Here is a 7,946-nt window from a genome sequence, read left to right on the forward strand (position 1 = left end):
TGCATTTTTATTCATCGTTGATAACACTAACATGTGGCCTTAGGGGAGGCCGTCCCTGAGGTGAGCCGCTCTATTGTTCAAATTCTCTCTACAGTTGTAGTGTTGGGTTATGAAACCGCTTAGTTTCTGAACGTTTGGATTTTAAAGACCATCAATCAATTGTTTGGTCCTAATTAATTTTGCTTGAGAACATCTGACATGTTAACAGAAGTAGCAATTAAAATTGAATGGTGGTGTAATCACCATCTCAAATATTTAAACAATGTGATTATATAATATCTATCAACAGAGGGGGGGAAAAAAACCACACTTAGGGAAATAGATGGGAAGGGAAAATAAGTATGGCTTCAGGGGTTGGAAAATGCAATTTCTTCTTCTGCCTCCCAGATCTTCAAGGTACAAGACAGTAAGACAAGCTCTTGCTGGCCCCTCATGCTGACTTCTGACAGTGGCGAGCCCCCAGAGGCCCCACACCTTGGGTACTCACAGCTGAAACGCGCCCCGCAGTTGTCTGCTCCGATCATAATCAGACAAAGAATGTTCTGTGTTTTCCCTGAATGTGTCAGACTGTGTGGGGTCCTCCAGATCATCCCCTGAGCCTGGGGCGGAAATACTGGGGGCGGGGAGGGAGGTTCTCGTTCAGCCCAGGACAGATTTATTGAGGGCTTACTATGCACCCACGGAAACCTCCAGATCTCTCTTTGCATCCCTACCTTATTTCTTTAAAAAAACGACACCCATCTATTTGCCACTCACAGGCATTGCCTCCTGGAATCCCGGAGATACACCACAGTCAGCGTATTCCAGACTGAGCTGCTTATCTTTCCCCTCCAGCCTGCTCCTCCTGCTGAATTCCCTCTTTCAGTCATGGCACCGGGGGTGACCCAGATCAGAAGCCTGGCAGTGAGGCTCATCTCCTCCTCCTTCTTTATCTTGCCTTTTTGCAGTGACCATATTTTATTATTTCTACTTCCACCCGGGGCTTATAGAAGGCACCAGAATGTCCATGCCTTATCTGATGCTAGCTCTACCTTGGGCTAACCCTAGAATACAATGGAAAGGACATAACTGTCCTGGATGCCGGTTGTTTGGTACTTCCATACCAGCAGATAATGAGTCACAATGCCACTCCCCATCCCCCAACCTTGGCCCTTCCCAAGATCTAGCCACCAAAGGGGTAATGCCAGGCCCAGCAAGGGGCTTGCAGGAACTTGAGCCTGCAAAGTTGGGTTTTGATTGGTTGGTGCCTAGGTGAGACCATTTACCCATATTTAATCACCATGCTCATGGCTCATGGACGGTTGCCGGGCTAGAGCACAGTAAGCCCGGTGCCTGAGACCCACTGTACTTTAGGGGGCCCACCAAAATGTCTTATGTTCACTGTCCTTTAGAATCAGAAGGAAACCCTGAAGGGAATGATGATGAATACATAACAATGAATGGTGCCTGCCTTAGATTCGTCTTTGTACCGACACAGCCCGTAAAATATCATTTGTAAGTGTTTTTAGTGGGGCAGACGGGAACAAAAGCAGACTCAGATCCCAGCCCCTCTCTCTCTCCCCACCATCTCTCCTCTCCACGAAGAGAAGATTTTATTTTATCATGTTTTTTTTCCTTCCTTCCTCTCTGCCTGGCTTTGCCACCAGCCCCATTTGCTGACCAGTCCCTGGGTGTCCGTCTTGGGGATTTGGAAATGAACAAGACACTCCCTGCCCTCAGGCCAACTGCCGTTCCGTGAGGCGGGTGTTCAAGAGAAGTGCGAGGGTGCCCCAGAGAGAGAGAGACCCTGCTCCACGCCAGGGGGTCGAGGAGAAGCCTCTCCAAAGCGGGGACTGTCTGAGCTCCAGGAGACACGCCTCAGCTTCCCTCTCCGCACAGACAGGAAGGCTCAGAGCGAGGACCACGTCAGTGGTTGAACTTCTCCCCCAGTGACCATGTGTGCCCATACCTCTGTCCCAGGGTCCGCCCAGCATGAGCCCCTGTGGCAGGCTACGGTTTCTAGGGGGCTGACGAGGATTCGATCGTGGGGAATCGCCCGGGTTGTGCAGAGTGTTTGGATCTGGATGGAGGCCGACTCCAGGGTAACGTTCTCTGGAGAACGGCCACTGCCCACCCCGAGGAGGGAGCCCATGGCATCCGCTGGACAGTCATCTCGTGAAGGGTGGGGGAAACGTCACCAGCCGTGCGAGGATGTGCTGTGGTTGTGGAGCCTTCAGGAATCTCTCTTGTTCCTCACTGCCCTCTCACCTGCCCAGGACAGTCACCAGACTGATGTTGAGACCTTGGCCAGAGGGAAGGCAGGCGTGCGTGCGGGTGGCTGGCCAGGCGTGATGGCGGCTCACTAGGCCGGCAGCTCCTACATCCCGAGGCAGCGCCCCTGACCTTCCCTGTCTCCCCACCCGCCCTGCGCTCCGGCCCCAAAGGCTGTTCTGACTTCACATTTGTGTTTTCACTCCTCTGGGCCACTTTGTCTCTAGTTCTGAAGTCTTACTCCTCCATCAAAGCCCTCACAGTTCTTCAGTGAAAGTCAACCATATTCTCTACCAGTTGGAATTACTCAAAACTTGCCCTGTGTTCACAAAATACACAACACAGTCATGAAGGTAAGTGACAGTTCTTGGATAGTTTATCAACTTACAGTTCGCTGTATGCGGGTGTCTTGCTCACTAAAAGGATCGTTCTCTGAAAGCCGGGACACTGTGTGATCTTTGCCTCCCCAGAGACCAGCCTGACCCGTCAAGGAAGTGTATTCTCAGCAAATGCTTGTAAATGACTCAATCCTACTAGGGTCTAGAAGTGCGGTAGATCCTGGACCAGGTTGTTCATGCTTTATTTGCCAAATCGTGCCTGTATTTTGGCTGTTCTTCTTTAGAACAAACCAGAAGATCAGGTGTAGGACTGAGAACTCCTGGCATCCAAGACAAGTACGTCCTTCCCATTATGTTCCACATTTAGCCCAACAAAGAGCTTGCATCCGATAAGACCTCACAAGACTCTAGGAAGGATAACATGATTCTCCGTCAGCAACAGGTGAGCCAGGAGCCCCACTCTTACTCTACCTGGCAACAGGATGGAGATGTCCTTCTCAAGGTTTCCCACCACTCCCCTAATGAGAAACTTCTATTCACCCTTGAAGACCCATTTCAAGTATGCGCTCCTCGGGGAAGCCATCCCCGGCTTTGTCAGAAACGGTTAATTGTTTCTTCCTCTGCTTTCCCAAAATACCTCCCCCTTGCCTCTGTTACGGTGTTCCGCGCATTTATTAAAATGATCTCCCTGCCTATTTGTTTTTTTTCCACTATGCCAGACACATATGGCAGTTCCTTTTGGGAGCAATGATTTAAAAGGAGACAGACTACAAAACACCCAGAAGAGAGCAGCCAGGGGTGAGGAAGGACCTGGAAACCCGTGCCCCATGAGGTGACCATATGTTGCGGTTGGCCCGGGACATCGCTGGTTTACGCATGTTGTCTTGGTGTAATTATTAATAGAACTCACTCTCACTCTCAGAAATGTCCTACTTTGGTCCATAAAATATCTAGTCGGCCTACAGTGAGGAGGAAGTAAGGATATTAAAGTTGTTCAATTGAAAGGAGTTTTGGGGGAACCCATCCCCGTCTTCAGAGCCACATGCAGAGTGTGCCCGGGGTGCTCTGTGTGGCCTCAGAGGGGACCCAGGACCCACCAGCAAGGATGATGTAATGACAGGCTCTCCACCATCTGTTTTGTTTACTGTTGGGCACCCAGGACTTGGCACCGTTCCTGGAATACATTAATCTCTTGATAAATATCTGCGGGAGGGAAGCAGGAGAGGAAAAGCTCCAGCAACTGAGCTCGATACACTGAAGGCCAGTTTCTCCCATTAGTGCAAGTGCCCATCAGAGGCCACGAGGCCCCTCGCTGGCGGGGGAAGGAGAGGTGGTGTGGGCTAAACGATGCCCCTTCCCACCTTCCAAAAAAAGACATGCTGAAGTCCCAAACACCAGGACCTCCATACAACTTCCTTTGGAGACAGGGTTGTGGCAGGTGTCGTTAGTGAAGATGAGGTCATCCTCGCGTAGGGTGAGGCCCTGATCCAATATGGCTGATGTCCTTCTGAGAAGGCGGCCGTGCCAAGACAGCGACGCGCAGGGAGAACACCACGTGAAAACAAAAGCAAAGACTGGGATTGTGTCGTTGTAAGCCAAGAAGTCCCAGATGTTTCCAGAAAACCCCCAGAAGCTAGAAAAGACCAGGAAGGATTCTCCTCTACAGCTTTCAGAGAGAACATGGCCTTGCCAACACTGTGACTTCAGACTTGCAGCCACCAGAGCTCTGAGAGCATACGCTGCCATTGCTTGAAGTCCCCCATGTTTCGGTGCTCTATTATGGCAGCGCTGGGAGCCTCAGACAGAAAGAATAAGCCTTGGGTGGGCAGGTGAGCACAATGATCCCAGAGTCTGCACCTCTGTCCCCAAGCCAGGCTGGTGGTGATGGGTTTGCCTGACACACTTCATGGTCCCACTGAGGCTCCGTCTAGCTCTGGACAGGTGGCCTGCACTGCGGAGCAGAGCACAGGGTCACCAAGGCCAGCTGCGATGCCAGGGTCCTCACCTCCTTCTCTGTGCGGCTGGCCATGGGCTCGGCGATCTTTGACTCCCGGAACATGACAACTTGAGCAAGTTCATGAAGCCAAACAAGCGCACCGCCTTCCTGGCAACCCAGATTCTAGGCCCAGGAAGGGATGGGGGGGTGGGCACGCAGGCCTTACTCCTTTCTTTCTGCACATACTCCAAGTTAGTTCCCACTGAGGACTTCCTCCCGCCTAGTTGCCCATGCCCCCCAGACCCCATCCTCCTCTTCCTTCTCAATTTCACTCTGAGGCACATGTCCCTCAAGCATCGTGTCCTGCCACTCTGTCCCTCGGCCCCTCTGGGGTCTTCCCAGCCCTTACGGCCAACAGAAATGATATACGTGTGAGCTTGTTTCTTGTCTGTTTTCCTGCTAGAAGAGAACAGCACGCTGTTTAGAATCTAGTAAGTATTCAGTAAGCCCTGCATAAAGGAATGAAGGAGGAAAGTGACATTTGAGCTAACACACTTGCTGGAGTGTGTTCCTGGCAGAGGGAAGAGCATCGAACATGCTCAGAGGTAAGACTGTCGTGGTTGGGGCAGAAGTTCGGCGTCCAGGGAAAAGAAGGCAGAGTGAGACAGGATCCTGGAGAGAAAGCAGCGTCCTGGGGGTCGGGCTCAGCTCAGCTTGTGCTCAGCCTGGCCCCGTGTCGGTCCAGTGACTGCCGTGTACATCTACTTCCTGCCTCTATGAAATGACCTTCGCGCCTGGGAGCGAGGGTTAAAGAGAATGAGGATCTGGCTCCTTTGGCCTTAGCGTTGCATCTGCGGCCTCAGATTAGTTTTAGAAGGCAGGGAACTGTAACTGTTTAATAATAACCAATGTCTGTGTAAGAATAATTGTTCATCTTTGAGAAAGGGAGAAGAGATGTAGGACTTCTAAACAGCCCAGGCTGGCTTCTTCACAGCTGTGATACTCGCTCCATTTGACAGATGACCAAACTGAGGCTGGGAGAAGCTAAGTGACCTACCCACGGTCACCCAGCTAGCAACGCAGGATCTGAATCCAGCTCTTCTGACTCCAGAGCCTGTCTTCTCTCTCCCGGGTTACACGGTGTCCCTCCAGATTTCTGCCTCAGGCTCCATGGCCCTGCAGGAGGCCTTAACCCCGGCATCTGAAGGTGATCCTGGGCATGTCGGTAGCTTTGCTGAGTCTCCCTTGCTTAACTCAAAATGGCCCTGGTGATCCCAGCCCTGCCGACTTCGCTGGGTAGAAACATGTCTCTGGAAAAGTTTCGTAGACCGAGGGACCAGATACCCAGGATTTGACATTGAACCCTGCCCAAAACAAAGAAGGTATTTATTCCAACCCTTCCCTGTGTGCTCTTGAGCTCTGTGGTGAACGTGGGCTGTAGAACCCTCCCTTCAATCCCCCGTCCTATGCTATCCTTTTTTTTTTTTTTTTAAAGATTTTTATTTATTTATTTATTTATTTATTTGAGAGAGAGAGCAAGAGCGAGCAGTGGAAGAAGCAGAGGGAGAAGGAGAGAATCTCAGGCAGGCTCTGGGCTCAGCACAGAGCCAGTGCAAGGCTCAATCTTACGACCCTGTGATCATGCCCTGAGCTGAAACCGAGAGCAGGATGCTCAGCTGAACTGAGCCCCCCAGGGCTATCCTACTTTTAGCTCTATCCTCGCCCTAAAGCAAAGCCTCAGGGGTGAAGCTGAAAGAACCAAGACCATAGAAGGGACATTCAGGCCGCCCACCTGTGGCAGTCCGGAGGAGAGTTCTAGAGCTAGTCTAGAGTGGGCCGAGAGTGCCAGGCCCCTCCTGAGAAGCAGATCTGCGTGTCACCCTGTACACCGTGGCAGCAGGCATGGGGCCATCAGAGAACTCATTTACTGAATTTCTTGACTTCACTAGACTCTGTGATAGATAGAAAGCCCTTGAACTTCCCTTGCTTAAGTTGATTAATCTAGACGAGCCTCCATGTCCCTTGCTAGACAACTGAGATAATTTTGGCGCGCATCTACCTCCCGCAGTCCTCACAAGTGTTATACAGTAATGTCTGTACAGCACAGGACCCATGATAGGCCGCGAAGGTGGGCGTTATTATTAATAAATACACCCTATTGGCCCCATGGGATGTGCTTAATATAAAGGTACGTCAGGAACGAAACATAAGGTCAAAGTACTCCCTTTAATTCCCGTTTGAATTCCCCCCAGAGCTGGGGATGGGGGGAAATCCAACATGTCTGATGTTTAGAATTGTGACATGCCAAAATGTCTGTTTTCCAGTCACATTGCTTTCCTTTCCTGCGGCTGCCAGAGGCTGGAATTACTTAGTAACCGTGGCCAGCTTTCTGGGAGACAGGTCTGTGGGGGGAGAGATCTCCTTAGATGAGAAAGATAGCGCAGCAAACACGTGGCCCCATGCAGCGATTATGTCATCTGGCGCAGCGGCCGCAGTGAGGATGAATTTCCCTCGTACCTGACAATAACATTTTTTTCAAAATAAAATATGTCGAGGTTGAGAAGTTTATCTTGGCGGAGCAGTGTACCATTAACTCAAGATTAAATGCATCCTGTCCAAATTCTTTTGCTACTTGTAATTGGGGCCTCGGGCTCTCGGCCTCCAGATGTTGACTCTACCGATGCCTCAGGAAAGGAAGCTAGTTGTTTCTCATAATAGAAGTGTCCAACGTGGGGCTAGGGAGGCTGTCCCCGCACACTCCCCCAGACCCCCTTCAGGACTGACGTGCTCATTCCCCGGCTATCGGCAATGTCACCTACAGGTGCCTCCCCGCTGAGCCCCGCCCCCAACACCTACCGCCCTTGGTTGAAGGACACTGTCACCTTGGAAACCATGGCCTCCTCCTGGGAGGCGGCCCAGTAATCCACTGATGTGAAACTACCCGAGACCAGCCCTCCAGCTTCCTTCTGTGAAGTGCCACCTCAGCTCCAGATTTCTCCATGAGGTGAGCTGGGCCCTTGTCACCAACGTGCTGGAGTTCACGTTCTCTAGTGAACTTCCTTTCCTGCCGCCCAGGGGTTGGTGCAGACAGCATTCACCAATGGGCTTACCGAACACACGTGGTCTGGGGAGGCCGACTCTGCTTGGGATTTTGGAAGTAGGTCACTCACCTGCCAGTGGCCATGAGGACCCTGTCACCGTGGTCGAGCCCGAGGGCCCAGGCGAGCCGATCCATCGTTCCGAGTCCATGATGAACTTGGACGGAATATCTATGGACAGGAAAGCCCTTGGAGGGCAGTGTCTCAGGTCTTCAAGAAGCTGGCAGTGGGGAGGAACACAGGGTAGGACGGCCGTTGCTGAGAACCACTGATGCATTTGAGAAAGGCAGTGGAAGCGTGGGGGTGATTAATCAATAAGGTCAA

The sequence above is a fragment of the Mustela erminea genome, chromosome 7 (assembly GCF_009829155.1).
Source record: "Mustela erminea isolate mMusErm1 chromosome 7, mMusErm1.Pri, whole genome shotgun sequence".
In the NCBI taxonomy this organism is placed as follows: Eukaryota; Metazoa; Chordata; class Mammalia; order Carnivora; family Mustelidae; genus Mustela; species Mustela erminea.